The sequence below is a fragment of the Mus musculus genome, chromosome 17 (assembly GCF_000001635.26).
Source record: "Mus musculus strain C57BL/6J chromosome 17, GRCm38.p6 C57BL/6J".
Lineage (NCBI taxonomy): Eukaryota > Metazoa > Chordata > Mammalia > Rodentia > Muridae > Mus > Mus musculus.
Genome location: NC_000083.6, coordinates 70403233 through 70424998, shown reverse-complemented (window position 1 = coordinate 70424998; position 21766 = coordinate 70403233). Strand labels below are relative to the sequence as shown.

At 40.8% G+C, this 21766-nt stretch overlaps 1 protein-coding gene across 14 annotated transcripts in view; it reads right to left on the bottom strand.

Annotated features, from left to right (window-relative positions):
- Dlgap1 (DLG associated protein 1) overlaps nucleotides 1–21766 on the bottom strand; it is an 852341-nt gene that overhangs the window by 396415 nt on the left and 434160 nt on the right. For 10 of the 14 annotated variants that reach the window (NM_001360665.1, NM_001347411.1, NM_001347412.1 and 7 more), the window contains one exon: nucleotides 111–203. The gene's annotated coding sequence lies outside the window, so the exon portion shown is untranslated. Of the gene's footprint in view, nucleotides 1–100; nucleotides 208–21766 lie in introns of those variants that run through there. The other 4 variants (XM_006524169.3, XM_030249738.1, NM_177639.6 and 1 more) reach the window with 2 other exon arrangements.

Here is a 21766-nt window from a genome sequence, read left to right as displayed (position 1 = left end):
GAATCCTGGGAGGACGACTTGTACTTTGCTACTTTTCTGTTTTAATGGAGGATGGATGGTGGGTCTCACAGGCCCTGCTTTCCCCACACGGATTCCCCACCTGGACTTACTGCTCTTAGCGGCTTTGTCATTCAACAGGAGCTCTCTGAAGCAGACACAGGGGCCTTCAGGTGACATTCAGCAAGTCCCAGAGCAGATGTAACCTGTCAGAAGTACAGTTCATACTTTAGTCTGCTTGTCATATGCAAATACGACATGAAAGGTCAGCCATGTTTCCAGAACGGACGTTGAGAAGCCTAGGCCTCACCTCCACACACTTCCCTTGTGCACTTTGAACCATGTTTTATCTTGCCATTTTACCACAGTCTCAAAGTAAACTCAGCTCCCTGCTAAATTTTCATCCTTTTAAATGTGCTTATTTTGTTTGGGTAAAACCCTACTTTCCCATTCCACCCCCCGTTTTCCAGATTTCATATCACATATTTAAGTATTTATTGAACAAATTTACTGGGCACCCTGGAGTGTGGGTAGTGAACATCTAGTCCTCAGGGATTTAAAAATCACTGGGCTCTGTTTGTGTTCTCTTTTCTTCCCGTCCCACCTTCCAGGTACGCAAGGATCTTTGGTTTCTTGGTATCCATCTTATGCAGTAGCTCCCGCAGGATGCCCAGTCCTCATGCCAGGCCACAGCGATCAAGCCCTCAACGCTTTCCGCTGAAGTTCAGGGCCTCAGCAGTCAGTTCTCCACTATCTTCCCTGCATTACTCCTTCACACTCCTGGCTTGGCATCAAGATCCATAAGTATTCTGGGGGAAAGTCTGTTTGCTTCTGCCACAGATGTTTAGGAACCCGCCTGTGGAACATTCCCATGGCTTTTTGATGTTCAGCCAGGCTGCAAACATTATTTCCCTCTCTTGCTTTGTCCTAGCTATATGGATCCATGGCTGTGAGTAATCAAATGTCATATACTGATGAGCCTTTATCTCTACACAGCCTGCTAGAATCTCCTCCTGTAGGGTAGTCTTAAGGTCTCGATGTGATCTTAAGAGCGTGGAGTGCTTTTGCAACTTAAGTTGGCTCTCTTATTCCTGAGACTAAGGTTGGAGCAAAGTAGGCACTAAAGCTGGGCCGTTCCCTCAGTCAGCAGATCTCAGGAGAGGCTAGGGGAGCAAGGCATGCTCTTAATGGCTGAGCCAGCTTTCTAGACTTGTTTTTATCACTTTTAAAAGTCCCATTTCTTTACAATGAATCATAAGAATAAAAATGTTCTCTCTAAATACGAACTGTTGCTTTATGTATCACTTGGCGATTGAGACAGTATGTGGTAACTTGTCATGAGAATTTAGGTAAAGCCAGCCCTCTGTGTCTAAGCATGCCACGTCTACAGAGTCACTTAACGGACAATCCAAAACTACATAGGTACAGTTTCTTTCTTCTTGTCTTTAATAGAGAAACAGTGCTGAGTGGCAGATATTTACAGTCTTTATGCTCTGCCAGACATTGTAAGCTACGGAGGACAATGCATGTACGTTACATGTAAACACTACACCATAAACACTACATCATGAAATAAGGGAATGGCTTCCGTGATTGATCAACACCCTCTCCTTCCTGTTCCCAGGGGAACATGGCTTCCACCCACTAGTGTGGGGCTCATTTGGTTCTTTGATGAGAACAGAGATGTAGGGTTTGTGCTGCTACTACTGCTGTGAATGTTTAGCCCAGGGGTCCTGGAAGGAAGGGGGGCTTCTAGCTACACATGTCTGGAATGTAGAGTGAGTGCTTGCTTGGGGGATCCTACCTACACATGTCTAGTGTGCAGAAGGAATGCTGGCATGGCTACAGTATGAATTACGTGGACCTCACTCAACATTCACACAGGAGCTCATGTCAAATAAGTCAACCATTCCCTCACAGTGTTGTAAGTTTGCTTTCTACTACTCTTTTGTGGGTTACATGACTTCTTTTCTGCTGTTGTTTCTGTCCTTGGCACTCTAAGAATTCAAATAGGGAAGGTATAATTTCACTTGCTTGCTAGTCACATAAAGTGTTTTTTGTTTTTTTGTTTTTTTTGTTTTTTCTTTTAATGAAATGAGCCACTAACAAGCCCCATGGAATGGTTTCCTCTCAAACTATTAGGGGTTGCTATAGCAACAACACAATTACCATGCCCAACTCTTGTGTAAAATATATACCAACTTGTCATCTACAAAAGTCATACACCTATTTTTATTTTTCAATTAAATTTAAACAAAAGTTCTTATCCTCACACACGGTTCTAATTTAATTTTTGTTGTTGAGATACAATATCCTCACAAAAAAGCAACTCAGGGGGAGATGAGTTTATTCAGCTTCTGATTTCTTTTTATAGTCTGTTACTGGGGCAGGCCACAGCAACAATCCTAGCAGCTAGTCTATCACATCCACAGTAAAGAGCAGAGAGAAATAAATGCATGCAGATCTAATGGTTTTCTTCTTTGCTTCCTCACTGCTAGTTGTCTCTACTCTTTAACTGTTTACGATCCTCGGCCTAGGGAATGGTGCTGCCCACAATGGGCTGAATTTTCCTATATCAGTCAATGACCAAAACGACATATCATAGGCTGATCTGATCTAGATTGTGGGAGAGGAAGTGGAAAGAATATAAGAGTCAGAGGGGATGGAGGACACCAGGACAAAGAGACTCTCCAAATCAACTGAGAAATCTCACATGAACTCACAGATACTGAAGCAGCGAGTCCAGGGACCGCTGAGTCGGCACCAGGGTTTCTGTGCATAGTTTATAGCTTTCAGTTTAGTATCTTTATGTGACTCCTGAGTGTGTGAACCAGTGGGTCTGTGATTCTTGTGCTTTCTCTTGGGCAACTTTACTATGATGGTTTTTGTTTTATCTTACTATGTTGTATTTTGTTAAATAAATAAGTGATGATAAATGCCAGTACACTACTGACAAAGAAAAAGTTTAGCTGAGGCAAAGTGATGGTACTTTCATATAACCCTGCACCAAAAGAATTTGCCAGAGGCAAGAAACAATGTAGCAAATTTAAATGGAAGGAAGTAGACAGAAATCAGACAAAAGCCCAGATATCCAGGAGGCAAGACAGAGCAAGGGAAAATTTGAAAACTCACACACACACACACACACACACACCCACACACACACACACACACACACACACACACACACACACACACACACACAGGTACATGTGTGTGTGTATATGTGTGCATGTATGTGAGAGTGTGTGTGTGTCTGAACTTCTCAGAAAATAGCAACAGAAATTTACTGTGGCTTTAAATATGTAAATTTAGAGTCTCTCACCTGATTTAGCAACTTTTTTCTCTCTTGTCTCAGCTTTTAGGTTAAGTATTTTTATTATATTTCTCCTCTCTCCTATCTAATCATCATATATATATATTTAAATGTAATATGGAGATTATGATATTCTAAATGTGTTTAGATCTGACATGAATGTGTAGATTGCCATATTCCAAAACAAAGGTTGTGAGACTTCTTGAATCAAACAAAAACAAACAAACAAACAAACAAACAAACCCTCCCACAAAACTCTGTCCAAATAATTCTAGGTTATGCCAAATTGACAGTTAAAACTAACTAATGCATCAGGTATTTGCAATTTTTTTTTGAGATAGCATCTCCTGTAATCCAGGGTAGCCTTAATCTCTAGTAGCTAAAGCAATGTGAATTCCTGCTCCTTTGCCTCTACACCCTGAGTGCTAGGACTATAGGGCTATGCCACGAGCCCTGTTTACATGGTGCTGAGGAGTAAACCCAGGGCCTTATAGATGGTAGAGAGGTGCTCTACCTACTGAGCTACATCTCCAGCCTCTGCTTGCTTTTCATTGATTTCTGTTCTGGGTATTACTGCTTAGCATCAAACGCAGGGCCTCATGGATGATGGATGCTGGACAAGTCTTCTACTGTTACCAGATGCCCAGCTCCAGTTATTGCTTTCAGATCCAAGCAGCACACGATTTACCCAACATTCCCAACATTCCAGATAAAAAATAATGTAGACGACTCATGCTACCTTTTTTTTTTTCTTTTCCTTTTTGATGCCGCGTCTCCCTGATGGGTCATCCCATAGGATGACCATGAACTTATTACCCTCCTTCTCTAGCTTTCATACCAGCTGGCCTTACAGGTAAGCACCTGCTCATCTAGTAAACTCATTTAATTTCTCCCTCTCTCCCCAACCCTTCCCTTGACCTTTCTTTCTCTCTCCCGCAGATGAAAAGCATCCATCAAAACATCCCTCACTTAGCAATGGAGATGCTATGTCTGACCCTTTGTCTTTCTTAAGTGCTGCAAAGGCAGAAGAAACAGGAGACAAGATACAAAAAGGGATACAGCTAAGATTGCCTGGAAGAGAAGGAGGAGTAGGGGAAGGGGGAGGGGGAGGAGGGAGAAGAGGAGGGGGAGGAGGAAGAGGAGGAGGAGGAAGAGGAGGAAGAAGAGGAGGAGGAGGAGGAGGAGAGCCTTTACTGATGCTAGCCATGGGTCAAGGCTGCCTAGGGACACGGCAGCTGGGCAAGGTCTTGCGTGCATTCTAGACATAGGGAAGATCATCTGTCAATCATAGATAACTGAAACTGCATGCCAGCTAGGATAGACGGTATAGACAGGGATGACCCATAGGGTGCCGATGATGGTGGTCTTCAGGCTTCTAGACAAGCTAGAGGTACCAGTGACCTCCAAGCCTCAGTGCCTCCTTATTGTGATGACATCTCTACGTGCCTATGCTTACGGTGACATTTCTCCTCTCGCCTGCAGCAGAATCGACACTGTGGTTTCCCTTGATGTCCCCTTTCTGCCTCTACCGTGTTGACATTATGTCACACCATGGGTCATTCTCCTCCTCCACTTGATGATGGTGCAGCCATCTTCACTGCTCTCAGACTGGGCTCCATCTCACTTTCTCTACCTTTTCCATCTGAAGGAGCATGGCTTTCTTTCCTTCTATCTTTCATTCTTCCTTCCTTCCTTCCTTCCTTGTATGTAAGTACATTGTTTCTGTCTTCAGACACCCCAGAAGAGGGCATCAGATCCCATTTCAGATGGTTGTGAGCCACCATGTGGTTGCTGAGGATTGAACTCAGGACCTCTGGAAGAGCAGTCAGTGCTCTTAACCGTTGAGCCATCTCTCCAGCCCCATGGAACAACTTTCATGAAATGCATGTGCACACTAAATACCCTGTCAATGAGACACATGCATGTTTTGGTTTACCTCGAAGACTTCAGGCAAAGCTCAGACTTCTCTTGGCTATATGGGGAGCTCAATTGATATCTCTGTTACATTCCTCACCCCACCCTTTGCCACACTCTTAGACACACAGGGCTCCAGCCACTGCTAGGCAAGCCACCATTTCATAATAGCGATACTGCCGGGGTGGGGTGGGGTGGGAGGGGAGCACTGTGAGCTGGGCTTGGGTATCAGATATACTTTCCAGGTTCTTCTGGCAACAGCAATCTGCAATGGTGGCTGGAAAATACAGTCTAGCGAAATTACCTTCTCAAGACCACAGAGCTAACTCCTGAAGGAGGTGGGTTTTAAGGCCGAACCCATCTTAGAAGATGTGAAATTTACTATTGTTAATGGTCAAAACTTGGACACTGGCTTGGTTAGCTTGGGTAGCTGACAGAAAAGTTCCCTGAGGTGTGGAGAAGATAACTCACAGTTGAAAACTTTGAGTGCTCTCTCCTCTCCTCAGGTCTTGATCTCATGCCTTTCCTTGTTTCCTTGTAGCAGATTTTTACTCTCACAGAGGAGTTGGAGCCACCAAATGAAATCCCCGGCACATTTCAGTGGGCGATGCTACAGAACAATTTCTATGCCCCCTCTGTTGGAAGGACACCTGAGCCCCAGGTGCAGGGGTGTGTTGTAGATGTATTATCTACCAGCCCATTCTTTAGGGCCATTTGTATTCCTTAGCCAATGACAAAAATGGAAGTAATTATTCTACAGTCATCAGAATGGGTCTGATCTGGTTAGTAATCTGCTCACCCCCATATTCTCACTGTGGGAGAAGGGACGTCCTAAGAATACTTTGGTCAGCTTCTCAGTGGTGATTTGTTTCCTCTCAGGTAGGTGTCAAGTGCCTGCCTGGGCGTTCTGAGGATGCAATATCCTGATGTACACTTTGATTTTCAGTGTACCCGACCTTGCGTTTAATCAGCAGCACAGAACACCAGCCCCCGACTCTCCAGAACCTGCCCGATCTGTTTGCTGTTTACATGCACTGAAAGCTGAAAGCTCTTGACAGACAGAAATAGCTCAGTGTACTTTCACCCTTTATGGAATTAAACTTCGCAAGCCTTGTCTTAAAAATACATATTTAGCTAGGCCTTCCCACACATATGAGGCAGATGTGCAGTTTGGTCTTCATGTGGGTCCTGAACAACTGGAGTGGGGTTGGGGTGGCTATCCCAAAAGCTGTTGCCTGTATATGGGATATGGTCTTTTAGCTGGGCTTCCTTGTCTGGCCTCAGTGAGAGAGAAAGCTCCTAGCCTCATAGAGACTTGAAGTGCCAAGGTCAGGGGATACCCAGAGGTCCCCACCCTCTCAGAGAAGAGGGGGATAGGGGATTGTGGGTAGGGGGTGGAGAAGGATTGTGGGAGGGGGTGACTGGGAGGGAGTCAGTGAGTGGGATGTAAAGTGAATACATACATACATACATACATACATATATCATACATGCATAGCAATGTACACACAGAAGAGTGGATGTGATGACTTGTTTTTTTGTCATCTGTAATCAGTGTGTACCGAAGACCAAGAGCACTTGTGAAGGGGATCTGAGTCCAGTTTGCTCTAAACAGAACAGAGTTTGATGACTCTTTAGCAGCCCCTGCATTGAGGTACGGAGTAACTACGGCTTTAGGACCCCAACCTCCAAATTAATTCAGAAAGTCAGTGAGCTGTGAATAGTGGCCACACAATTTCTAGTGAAGTCAGCAGCTAGATCTCTTTGAGTTGGACTTGGCCATCGCAATCACTCTATGACATCTCACTTTATAGTTTTGCTATAATGTCATTAACAAACTCTCATGAAAATATGATACAGATTAGAAGTTCTTGTCAAACCTTGGCATCAGGAAATCTTTGGTTGACTGCAGAATGTTACAAGGTAGATATGAATGGCACAGTAACCAGTTTTCCTTCGACTCTAAATTAATGTCAGTAATCATATTTATTGACATGAAAGTTGACGCCAATTTTAATATCTTGATATCTCTGTGACTTCATCAAAGCAGGAGTCTCATCAGCCATTTAAAGTCTTTGGTAGTATGAAATGGAATATATAAATGTAAACAAACACTTTTGGATATTTGTCAATAATTTAAGTCTCCCATGGGAAAACAAAAGCCACTCTGGTTTCAGAAAAAAATTAGTCCATTTTATAACATTAAGACTAAATAGTAATGAATTTTCCCATTGGCAGGTCTAAGTGTCCTGGTAATTAAAGTTCTGATGGAATCTTTTCATCTCAAAGTCCCTGTCCAGTGTGACTGAACACATTTTTTTCTCGATAGTCAGATATTTAGCCTTTAATTTTATACACTTAAATAAATGCAGAAAAAACACACATTGGTGTTCAGTTCAAATAATTTCCCCAAACAAGTCCGATGGCCTAGTTAAGATGGCTGCCCATATTGTAGTTCTCCTTCACTTTTAGCTTCTCTTCACCCCAGTTGAGATTTTCAGTCTATTTAAGCCCAAAATTCATATTTTGGTTGTCATAGAAACACAACCATATACTCTAAGCAAATAAATAAGCCACATGGTGTTGAGAATGAGAGAGAATATTCAAAGGCATTCCTAGACAGAAATCTAGAAATATGTTTCCCATCACCTGTTTCCTTTACTCTGTCCCAGCCTTTCCCCTACAAGGTCACATGGAAAGACAGTGGGCCATGGCCAGGAGTTTAGGCAAGACTGTCTTACTCATTGATGCGTCCCAAGTGTGTTGAACAGGTCTTGTAGGGACAAGGTGCTCATCAACCATTTGATAAATTACATTGAATACTGAGAAAATAGTAAGTTCTAGGACTTTATACATTATTTTCCCTGGAGTTTGGGGATGAAAATGATTACTTTAAATTAAAAGTCTAAGGAACAAAGTCCTTAGATTTCCATCATAGGAAAGGTGCTAGATCCCTTTCTCCTTTTCATTAAGAGGATTCTAACAAAACAGAACCAGAAATCTAAAACTACTGAGCCATGGGGACATTGCTCTGGCAGCTGTGTGCACAGTGCCTGGAAGGAAAGTGCCAGTGTAGCTGATACCGGAAGCAGAGTCACCCATTTCCTGCCAGTTCCTTCTAGGGCAGTGGTTCTCAACATCCTAATGCTGTGACCTTTTATATAGATGCTCATGTGTGGTGACCCCAATTATGAAATTAATTTTATTGCTACTTCATAACTGAAAATTTGCTAATTGTGATTGTAACGTAAATACTCTTGGAGATAGAGGTTTGTCAGGGGGGTTATGGCCCACAAGTTGAGAACCACAGTTCTGGGGTTGGGGTGAACCCTTACCTTTCCTTCGCAAAATGGAAAAAGGGATGAGAGTATTCCATTTGTGTTATAGACACAAAGCATGAGGTGGAGCAACGGCCATTCAGTTATCAGTGTTTGCCCTGTTAATGGGTAAAACACTTGGTTAAAGCTACTTCAGTGTTTGATGTGAGAAAGTTCTACTAGTGGAGAAGCCACATGTAAACTCTGCTGGAGTAGCAAGGACTCAGCTTACTTTTCAAAAGAAGTAATTATTATGTATCAGTTAACGGATGAAAAACCAGCATAGCGCACTGATGTTATAATGTAGCCATTCATGGAGAATCAACTCATGAACCCAAGTTAAAGTGTAGAGGTTTATTTTGAAATACGAGATATTTTTGTTGTTGCTCAAATTCCTGCTGAGTGATAAACACTGGATCCTTCAGTGATCAAATCACATTGCTTCTCTGGGAGTTAGCTGAGACAATGGGCAGAGTAATTGCAGGAACCACGAAGAATACCTCTGACTGTCTATGTCCTGAAGCTTATTTGAGTCTTGAGTTGCTACTCTGGAGCTTTGCTTGTGATATGAAGATTTGTGGAATTTCCTTGAAATGTGCCCGTGGAAAACTCTGGAATGTGCTGATCTCTCTATTTGGATAATCCTTCAGTGTGATGGACACTAAGGCAAGAGGGTTGGCTCTCTGTATTCCTATCAGTGCCTAGTCATGGAATGTGGGTTGCTCTGAAGAGAATGCTTATCCTTGTATGGAGCCACCACCATAAGCAAAGGTAACAACATTCACAGAGAGAAAGAGTTGGCACGTGCCATCCCAATGGCTGATGAATGAAGAGCTTGGTCAGAGTGGGGTAACTGGGTGGAAAGAGCATTTTCTGTATAACCTGCACGTAATATAAAGGCCATTCAATAAGAAACTGTTGAGGTAATGAATAGGTATTTATTATGGAGGCAGAATAATGAGAGTGACTGATTTAAAGGTCATCAGAATGGACTTAAATGAGGTCAAAGGAAAATACCAAATGATAGTAATCCAAATTGGTCCACAGCCTCCAGCTGTGGTATCTGCTTTCCTCTGCTGACCATTGGTTTAGTCATTAAAATGATTCACAGTCTGAACCTACTAAGTCTTGGGCAAACATAGCAGGAAAGACCCAAGAGGAGCTATGAATTGAAGGTGGACATGCGATGCCCCTACTCACAGCCAAAGGGCAACTGCTTCTACTACTAAGAGTTCTATGGAAAACCTTAGAACTTCAAAAAGGAAATTAGTAGTTTGCAGGAAACAAGAAAGAACTGGAAAGGAACACTGATTTAATTTTTCCAAAATTATGGACTCTTCCTGCCAGAAGCCTTTGAGCTATAAAAATCATCCTCTAAGTTTTTTTTTTTTTTTTTTTTGTGAAGGCCATACTTAAGCATGCTCTATTCTATTCAACTAAGGATACAGCTCCTCTTCCAAGCCTCTGGAAATATTTTACAGTCAGCAAGTTAATTGCGAAGACATTTGCCCTAAGATACAAATTCCTGCAGTGGATGGAGTTATAGAAAATTGGGGTTTGCATGATAATGCCAAAGATACGTCACCTTTGCCCAGTAGGCTCTATCTAACACTTAGCTTGTAAGAATTTCTGTCCCTTAAGACTTGTCTGATTAAAGGCACAGATTAATATTTAATGTATTTAGAAGATGTGATTGTTGTGCAAACGAGCCAATCTTGTCTTGAAAAGCTTTTTTCACTGATTATTCGGAAGTGGCACATTTTTCCAGACATGTCCATCTGAGACTTTGTTTAATGTCTTTGTGGGGGAATATTTTTTTCTACATGGGATGAATATGTGATAGTTCAAGAATCTCAACATACTGATACCTCATGAGTACTTTTAGATTAGGGTAATCAGGTCAGTTTGGGAATTTGTTTCTCAGATGATGAGGTCATTAAAAGAGATGCTTCTGTTATGATTCAGGGTCATCTGGTACCCAAATCAGTGACTACACCTCCCCAGGGAATGTAGGCACAGAAACCCACAGGCACACACCCACACACCTGTCACACACGGACATTCACATGTCTCCGGGAGCTTGAACTTCTACCACCAGCAAATTATATACCCTTTGTATAAGATTAGCCCTTTCCATGGTTCCCTGTTAAAATATTCCTATATAGGGTGTCATTAAGGTGACAGGAGGCAGGGGCTCAGCGGATGTCTGTTTCCTACTTCTCACAGTAGAGAGAGAAAGAATGCTAAATGTTGCCTGGAGACCCGCCTCACGCATGACTCAACACTGAGAGACAACACAAAATATCTAAATAATTTAAAATAGAAATGGGAAGTTTAATAATACACAATTAACCATGTTTATCAGTAGCTAGCATAAGAGAAGAATGAACTTGGGTCTGGGATTGAAAGTGAGTGTTGTGCCTGGCCCGGGTGATCCCCATAGTTCATTTTTACCACCCCACAACTATTATTAGTCACCTGGACCCTCCTTTCAATGAAAGAATGATCAAGTTTCAAAATAAAAACATTCTTTTCATGCAATCATAAATAAAATAAGTGCCTGGTTAAGCCTTGCTCTTATTCCAACTTCATTTAAAAGGGACTTCATATCTGTGTGCATTTTCTAGATTTAATGCCTATAAGTCAAGGCAAAAACTGCCCTGGCCTCCAGTGGCACTGGCACCAGCTTGGTAGGTTCAAGTCCAGCTGGTATACCAGTTAGCTTCTACTGAGAAGGAGTGGCATCTACATGTTTTCAGGTTTGGCTTAACACTTATCTCCCTGGTTTCTAGATATTATAGTCCTACAGATTTTTATCCAATACTTATTAGATGGTAGGGACTAGAAAAGTTTTTGAATTGAGCTTTTTGTCATTCTGTCCTTCAACTGCTGTGACCAAAACACGTTTTTAAAAATATTATTTTCTCTAAGTGAGTGGTACTAACCTTTAAAACTGAAAAATATGGGATTCGAACTCACCTTTCAAGAAAACTCTTTTTTGACTATGTTTTGCACACGTTTTAACCTGACTCCATCTCAGCTGTGAAATATTCAAAAAATTTAAAATGTTGACCTCAGATAAGCAAATTTAAAATGACCAAAAGACCCGAATTTGTCACTGTCAATTGTCATTGTGTCACTGTCAATGCACGGCATGCTCCCGTTTAGTTTAGGTTACTTGAATTAACTCTTTTGCTTTATTTTTTTGTCTCATTTTCTACAGCTCATTTCTACCATGTTTACTTTTATACTACATTTAAAATATGTCCTGATGTCTATCTTCTGCACACAAACACACATACCTTTGACATTTTGTCATGGAGTTTGCATATATATATATATATATATATATATTTCTGCTTATAACATTTTCTATACTATATTTGAAGTTCTGTACATCATATTTAACATGCCCTAAGCTACTGCTTCTTATACTCCATCACATGCTATGCTAGTTACACATTGGTAAACCTGCTGACTGTAGCGGTCTTAGTGCATAGCAGCACACATTTTCTCTTGTACTTGTAGTGTTTTATGGGGGACAGCAACAATAGTAGAATGGTGCAATAAATCTCCAACCCCAATAATCCCATGCAAATAACACACCACTCTGTTATAATATTTATAAGCTGCACCCTAGATTGGGCAGATGTTCCACTACACTACTGTATTCCCCAGCTATGAGATCCCTTGCTACTTGTGGCTTCTCCAGGCCACGAGGTTCTGCTCCATCTTCCATCCATCTCCTCTTCCTCCATCTTCCTCTGTCTCTTCCATCACCTCATCTCCCCCACCTCCTTCCTCTCTCCCAGCCCCGCCTTTCCCTTCCACTGTCCAATCACAGGCTCTAGCCTTTATTTGACCAGTTAAAATGGGGAGAAGGTTCACATGAAATCACCTGAGTACATGATCCACTCCTCATCAGGGCAGCCTCTCTTGGGGAAAAAATTAGGGTAAAAATACAAACAACATCAGGGCAATCCAAAACAGTAGAATCGTTAGACTATTGAGTCCATATATTTAATGCCATAGATCTGGGAGTAATATTTTCTAGCTCTGTGAAAACTTACTCCAGAGTCTCAATGCTTTGGTCTCTTTACCAGTATCTGCTATGGATGTTTTAGCATATATATATATATATATATATATATATATATATATATATACACACACACACACACATATATATACACACACACATACATACATACATATACACACATATGCTATATTTACATATTATATATATATATATGTATATATATTCTATTGATGCTTTGATGACTGCTTTCCTAATTTCTAGGAGCTCTGAGTACATCTTCACGTTTGCTTCTGATTTAGGTGGGCTTTTTTTTCTATGACCGACTTAGTCATAGAAGTAGAGACAAGTAGAAGAAGATAGAGCAAGCTCTCCAAGCTCTATCTCTTCTCTCCTTCATTTTCTTTCAGAATATAAGCCATGTAGAACATCTTTTCTTTGTCAAAATCCTTTAATACTGGGCAGCCTTATGTTTCCTGAAACCCTGAAGCCCATATACCTTTACTTCCTCCTGTGGTGTTTAGGAAATTTATATCCCTATTTGACATGAAACCAGAAAATCAGGGAGCATATTGTATTATTCTATTCTTTGGAGCTAATTTTTAACTTCAAGGGTACCACTAACTTTATTTTTAATGTCTCCCTTGTCAAAAACTAATTCAAAAGATGTTTTGAAGGAGCCAGGCATACACAAATCTACAAGATTATTTTTTTCTCCAGGAAAATGATTTCCCTTTGTATTTTAAATTGGTCTTTGTAGAATCAAACATGTTCCTAAAAACCTGAGACTCGCAAATGGTTTTTAAAACTTCAAGGCCGTAGCCATCACTGGTTCAATCACACACCTTCCTTCCTTAGCATGAGTTGGAAGACTATCAGAACTCTCTAGGGGGATACCTGACTGGCTATAATTGGAATGTAGTAAAGCCAAACTTATACATTTTTTCTTATTATTTTTGATTTTGTTTTGTAGACAAAAAGTACAGATATGGGTGGTGCATAGGTCGAACCACATTTTTTTGAGGTTGGCTGAGACAAATATTTGGTGCCTGCCTGCCTCCTGTAAGAGCTTCCTGTGCACTAAGTGACCAGCTGATCTACATTCAAGGACTTTAGTCAGAAACAAGACGAAGAAGGGAGTGTGACAATCACAAAGTGTCACTGAACCCACTGAGAGAGAGAGGGACTCCATCCAAGGTCAGTGTGTGAGCCTCTCTTCATACATGTGTTATGTGATCCATGCAAAGAATGAGATTAGAGTTGCCTGTTAAACCATTTCACTAATGACAGTGGGGGTATATCATGGAAGAGTGACTGGCCGAGGTGACACAACCTAGTGATGTGTCTCTGTGATCTGAAGACAGAATCTGCCATTCTATTGTTAGTTCACAACATTCTCATTTTGAGCAGAAAAACAAAGCAACAACAACAACAACAGAAACAACAACAACAAAAGCCAACAAGGTTGAAGTTTTGTGTGACACCCCTACCCCACCCAAGCATTCCTCTCTCTAAATCAGATAGTTCCCAGCGAAGAATGACCTTGAAACCCTTAGTTTCCCACCTCTACCTCCCAAATGCTGGGATGACAGGTATATGGCACAACTGGACTGAATCTCCACTTCCTCGGGTTGATGTTTCCTGAGTTCTGTTTCCTGTCGATAATTACAAAATTTTGAAAATAATTCAAGTCACATATGTATGTGACATTTCTTGAATATTTTACATGACCACCAAGGGATTCTTCAAACTGACATTTTCAAATGCCAAGTAAATCTATTGCAACTATTTTTAGAAAATAGTTACTTTAATTTGAAACAATTTCTTGCTATAATAAGAGCTGTCTCATCTCTTAAACTGCCAAACACAGGTAGTCATAGGGCAATTAAATCAGAATCTGGCTTTACTTAAGGGAATTGAATCCAAATGTCAAAATATTGTTTATGGTAGCAAAAGCTTGATGTGAACACATGCTGGCGGGTTCTGGGGGCTGCTGAGGTGGCTCTCTTCACACACAGTGAAGAGGCTGTTAAGAGGAGTGCTCTGACCTCTGCCGTTCACACGTGTAGACGTGATCACACACTAGTTAGGCTGAGTTGAATGCACTTCAGGATGTGGTAGAGAAACCATGTTAGGGGTCAATTAAGGGATGGAGGATGTCAATGAACATCTCCTCTTTGAGCCACACATTCATTCCGAAGAAAGAGAAATCAAGGAGTGCTATGTTAAGAGTATAAGGACTTTCCTATCTTCGGCTCCCTCTTAAGTATTCAGCGAGTATTCGGTCCATCCTGTTCAAGGATTCAGGGCAGAACGCTTAAGCCTCTGAACACACTGCTATGAAATACTTGGAGGTTAGGTAAGGTTAAAAACATACTGGAAGGGAACAGGTAAGGGAATGAGCGTTTTCTAGTCAACAGTCACTCCGGAGACAGAGCTCTGAGTCAGAACAATCACTTCCGGTTCTCCGTTCTCCGGACAAGGAGGTTGTCACACCCTTAGGGAGCTACCCCTCAGCAGCGCTCACTTTCCTCTTGATGGTTTTCTCGGCACACAGAGACTTTCTGCTTGTGGGTCAGCTGAATGGGGGCACTGTTTGCCAGAAAGAAGACACCAAGATCCATTTCCTTAACCTTAGTCTTAGTACGTCTAAAAACACAGACTGAAAGTTGGTGTTTGGTTTTGAGTCAGCTTGAGAGTTCTGTTTCTTCCCAACGTCTGGGTACCCGCTGCCATTAAGATAGGAATTGTATGGGTGGATTTTTTTTAATTTTAGTCTCACAATGAGACTTATCCGGAATAATCCATTTATCTCTGCAAGTGCAGAAAAGAGAGCTTTTTGGATCCCAACTCACCCCATCCCCACGCTAGCATAGCACTCTTCACGGCTTTGATTTTAATCTGTCATATTTGCAGATTTCACGGTTGTGAACAAACCACGCACAGACATGAATAAATATCCTTGCTATTCCCTATATTGTACAACACAACACAATGCCCATTCACACAGCATTTACACTGCATATTATTACAAATAATCCAGAGGTGATTTGGCATGCAAGCAAATGCAATGGCACTTCACAGAAGAGAGATGAGTATCCACAGATTTTGTTATCTCTTTGGGTCCTAAAACCAACCTGCTATGAATACTAAGATTTGGTCATCTTAACTAAATGCAGTAAAATCTGTAGCTAAAATGGACGTAGTATTAAACTTTCTTCTAAAGTTTTTATCGCTACCATACATAAGTACGGCTCTCAGACCTTACTGAGAAGGTTGTTGGTTAATGCAGAAAGAAACAGATGATCAAAGAGAAAGGATAACTGTCACTAGCAGGTCCACAAATAGGGCATCTGTACCATGTCCTCCTGCTGGGCTGTGGGGCCATTGTGGTAAGAGCCAGAAGTGAAGAAGGACTGCACATAGACAGTATATTCTGAATACAACCTACTCGGGAACCATGACTGCACAAGATCAAACCAGTCAAACTACAGCATTGAGAGGGAGGGGCTCACAAGCCCCCACCCATAATTGAGGCGTTACTGGCAGATGCTGGCTTTTGGGGGTGGGGTGGGGAAGAAGTGTCAGTTTTCTCTAAGGGGGTAGCCCATGCTAGGTTGACTATGCTCTAGTAGATAATCACAGAACTATGGTATGTGAGTAGCACAAGACGCAATGGTTATTAAGAACAAGGAGGCACAGGGAAAGGCGTGTGCATCTGTGAGGAGTGGGTAGTGAGTCTAAGCAAAATTCATTCTATGAAATTCTCAAGGAGTTAATTAAATACATTTTAAAAGTCGAGAAAAAAATATTTGGAGGTAGACAGTGGAAGTCAGTATTCTTCCTTGGAAAATAAAATTTGAAGTTCCTTGCTGTGGACCATCATGTATATGATGAATTATACAATGTTCCAGAGTTTCAGATTCTGCATTTGAGAAAGGAATTAGAATAGACTGTACTGAGATTAAAGAATACAAAGAACTTAACCCATCTATCCAGAGCGTGGACCACACAAAGTACTAAGTTCCTTCACTGTTTCTTCCTTATAGGGGAAAGTAAGTTCTATAAAGTTATGATAACAAGATTCACTCACTGCATAAAAATAAAACTTATATGAGCGTAACAGAATTTCATGGATGCAAAAACCTAGAAATCGTAAAATATAAGACAATAACCCTTGGAATGATGCATACCCAAGTGGATTGTCTTCAAGCTCAGCAGAGCCAGGAGACCCTGAGTAGTAAATAACTTGGAATCTGATTTCTCTCTCTTGAAACTATACTTAAAAAAAAATTCTCTTGTGGTGCCTTCAAGATGGTTTTGCTTAAGTAGCATGAGATGGCAGCATCTCTCCCAGATGGCCCTTTGTAAGCCAATCACAGTAGTCTACCTCAAATGAAAATGTAAGGGGTAAAATGTTTCTGAGTGGAAAAAAAACCTGTTCCTTTTCTAGTAAACTGTGAAGTGGCAGCATAGAAAACACTAGAAATAAACACAAAATTGCTATGAAGGATTGAAAACCTCACGATTCCTCATTTCACCAACAAACTGCTGTTAATCAAAGGTGTATATGGCCATACAAATTTTAAAATCACATAATATATAAATAAATAGTGTATACATGTGTGTATTCATGTGTGTATACCTCTCTCTCTCTCTCTCTCTCTCTCTCTCTCTCTCTCTCTCTGTGTGTGTGTGTGTGTAACTTAAAAATACCTTTTGAGTATTTACACAGTGGTTCATGGATGTACAGGTGCTGTGTGAATGCACATGCATGCGATGTTGGTGTCTTCCTCAATTGCATCTCTACCTTTATGCTTTGAGACAGGCTCCTGTCTCTGAACCATGAGCTCCGGGACCCCAGAGAGGCTTGTTAGCAAGTCCAGGAATCTTCCTGTCTTGGTCTCATACCTCGAAGACTGGGATTACAACCTTGACTCTCTGGGCCTAGCTTTCAGCATGGGCTCTGGGGATCTTCACACAAATCTTTATCCTTGTACAGCAAGTACTTTACTGCTTGAGCCATCTCCTCAGCCCAGATATCTGCAGCTCTTAGTTGCGTCTATGTGTTAAACCATTAAGAGGAAATAAGGAAGCAAACGTTGAAATGATGCAGTGCACCAGCAAACACAGTACCGCATATGATCAATAGTGCTAGTCTCTTGAAAAGTGTCACCCGAGGTATGCATCCTCATGATAAATGTCACTGTTTCACTACACGCTGGTTTCTGGGATGAGGTGTTGGCAGGACTGGATTTTCCAGATTACTGAAGTTCAATATTTAGGGAATAAATCCCCTTTTATAGGCATTTAAAAAATTAATTGGTTATTCTATTTATTTACATTTCGAACATTGTCCCCTTTCCCGGTCTCTCCTCCACAACGCCCCATCCCATCTCCCCTACCCTTTGTCTGTAAGAGGATGCTCCCTCACCTACCCACCCACTTCCCCCTCATCCCACTAGGGTTTTATAAGCATCTGTATTGGAAAGTTTTCTTTAATGTATCCGACTCAGTGTTTTAAATACTATTTAACCTTTCTTCTCCCACTGACCCATTGTCTTTCTTAATACTTTTCTGATCACTGTGTTACAAAAGGAACTTCTTGAAGTTGTTCCTTCTGTTTGTGGTTTGTATTCTTTGACCAAGATCTCCCTGATTCTAGGTTCCATGACCCAGCCCTGGTATTCACCCTTTGTTTCTGTAGATTCCACTTGTCAGTGGCAGCAATGGGATTTTCCTTTCTAAATTATCTTTAGTATTTCACACAGCCCCGTTTTTCTAGGTTTTTCAATGTCATATATAACTCATCTTTTTTCTTTTCTAAATCTGAACAATATCTATCTCTCCCTCCCCTCCCTGCATGCTCTCTCTCTTTCTCCCCTACTGTGTGTATGAGAGAGAGAAACATTGCAATTTTACTTGTATATTTATTAATGGATACTTTGTTCAACTCCACACCTTGGCTATTGCGTTGCAATAAATATGAAAGTGAAGATACTTCATGGAAATAGTGACATAATTTTTTTTTGTTACTTGTCATGCAGTTGAATTGTTGTAGATTATAGTAGTTCTGTGTTTGTGTTTTTTGATAATGGTAACAGCAGCTTACATTCCTATCACCAGCGTACCAGTCCTTGCTCTCCATATGATGCTAACGTGCTATCAATGACTTAGTTATCACTGAACAAATGTCAGCATTCTTTCTAGTAGGCGAGTATTGCTAAAGCTGAGTTCTTGGTACTTGTCATCCAGCCCACTATTGATCTGTCTCTATTCTCTCTCTTATGGCGGAGCTGTCCTCATTTGTCATCTTCTTGACAGGGCTCTCCTGAGAGGTCCTATTTAAATGTGCTGCCCTCCCTTCATACCTCCTCTCTCTCACTGGTTTGCTCCAAGTTTCTTCTGCAGCATATACTGCCCTCTAAAACTCTCTACTTAAAGTCAATTTTACACTATTTCTTGTTTTACTCCTCATACTGAAATGAAGAAAAGACTTTTATTTGGTGGTGATTTTTTAAAATCTGGAAACAAACAAACAAACAAACAAACACAACACCCCAAAATAAAACATGTGTGTCCCTAGTGGTAGAATCAGGAAAAATTATAGGTTTTGAATGAGTCTTTGGGTAATGCATCACTCTGTAACTAAACCTGGACAGACATTCAATTTCTGTGTGACTGAAGTGTCACAACAGTGTCCTTCAGATATACCTTATTTTTTTTATTGTGTTCAGACACCTGCAGGCAACTGTGGTCCAAACATATTGACTAGAACATTCCAGAAAATACAATTCTAAGGGGGAATGGTGAGATGGCTTGGCATCTTGGCACTGGATGTTTTTCCAGAGAACTTACGTTAGGTTCAGTGTGCTCTCCCTCTCCTGATCTTATGGACATGTACACATGATCACACATAGGTACATAAATAAAAATAAATCTTAAAAAACCCACAAGTTTTAAATGAATTCAAGTACCATATGCTGTTAAAAATATTGTTATTATTGCAATATGTTTATCTTGTGCCTAATTAAGAATTAAGTTTTACCTTGGGTTTTATGCAAAGGAGAAAAACATATGCACAGTGGCAGACTCTCTGGCTTCAGGTATCTTTTGGAATATTGGAATGTGCCACTAAGGAAAATGGAGGGGGGGGGGATTGCTGTACAATACTCAGTGATAAATGGATTCATCAATTAACTTGTTTTCTGTTGTAATTGTTGAATAAAATCTTCTGGTTAAAAAAACAAAACTATGCAAAATTTAGTTCTTTGATCTTTAGCAAAAGTCAGTTACCTGTCAAGTGGGAAACATCATATATGCTATGAATGCGTTTCTGTCAAACTACAAAAAACATTGGTGGCCATACCATCAATGAAATTACATTTTACTTAACCATGGTGACCTACTCATGAAAACCCATGTACGTGTGTGCCCACGAGGCACACACTCTGCCTCGCCAGGGTCCTCTCTCATTCAATAGGGATCTAAAGATTTTGGTCAGAAATCCACAACAGTGTTTGTCAAAGAACCACTTGTAGAAATCTCAAAGGTTGTTTGGGTATTTTGAAGAGCAATTTTCAGGAAGTTATATAAAAGAACTGTAAAACAGTGAGTTTCAAAGGAAGATGAATCTTTGAGGTATCTGCTTGAACACAGTGACAATTTAATGAACTTTAGACACCCCTTAGAGTTTTTAGAGTAGGAGGTAAATGGAAGTATCCTGACTCATTAAGGAAATTGTGAAGTAATTTGCTGACTAGAAAACGCTGCTTCATTTAAAACGATCACTATAAAGACTGCAGGGCAACTCAGAAAAATTGTATGAAATAATATTAAATTATTCACACATACAAAGCCACATGTGTTAGCTATAGCCATGCAAAATATGCATTTTTCCCCCAAAGGTTCTACTATGAGTAATAATAAAATGGTTCATTTTCTATATTTTTACATTTTGAAATTAAATATTATACAGGATAAAGTACTAGAACAAAATATTGATCATGGTACGTAGGTGATAGCTGATCAAACGTAACTCAAGACAGTTTGCTTCAGGTGGAAAATGATTACTGGTTACTTCAGACTAGCATCTGAAAGAGAATTTTCTCTCCAGATCTTCAGGTGAGGAGCTGTGCCATTCACAATCACAGGGACATGAAACATAACATATGAAAGGTTCAATACTTAATTAAAAGCTCTGAAAGTTTACGTAGAGAAATGAGTGATTTAATGAGACTCAGTTGAATTTTCCCTGACATTATTCTGACATCTGCCATTTTCTCTTTCCCAGTCTAAGGACTGATTTCCCGAGGTGCTCACGCTGCACCGTGAGGGACAGGACAGCAAGCACACATTGGCGTTAGATTTTCTTCTAGGAGTCGCTGAACAAAAGGAAGGAAGACGCTGAGTGGCTTGAACAACATTGCTTTGTGTTTGAAAGCAGTCAAGATAGACTGATCTACATCACAATGTTGAGTCAGTCTGTAGAGTTTGGGAAAAGAGAGGCATTAAGTCGGGGCCATTCCCAGAGACCTTTCATGGCAGGGCTGAGTGAAATACAGAAACAGTAAGTCATCCTGCCTGGAAAAAAGTGACTTGGAAATCAAAGTCTTAGGGCTTACAGAATGGAATTAGAGTGACGGGCAGGGGCGGGGACGGTGTGTGGGGGGGATTCTGAGCCCTTGTGTTCCCATGATTCCCTGTGTCTCAGGTGTGAGCCCCTGGATCCATCCCCTGCCTTTAGGTGTGAGCCCCTGGATCCATCCTCTGCCTAAAAGATTCCAAATGACTCTCAGGTCATGGCGGTCACCTGTGGATCCAAAATGGCTGGAACTTATTTGGCATTTAATACATGAAAGCACATTTAGTTGGTGAGAGGAAGGCTGAATGTGTCTGTGAATCAATGCTCTTACAGTTTATACGAGTATTGGAGCAGATGAATTCAACATTCTTCCCAAGTGCAAGTAGTAAGAAAAGCAAGTTTTAGTTGACTCCATATATTATTAGATTGGAAAGGACATGCTTCGTACTGCCCAGTCTTTCACTATTATTTCTCTGCTTATTAAAAGTTCATATATACTCTTAATTACATCATATATAAAATATTTAATCACTATAGGTAAAGCTGAGATATCTCTAGGTTAGAAATCATAGAAACAGGTTTGGCACACCAAACCAGTC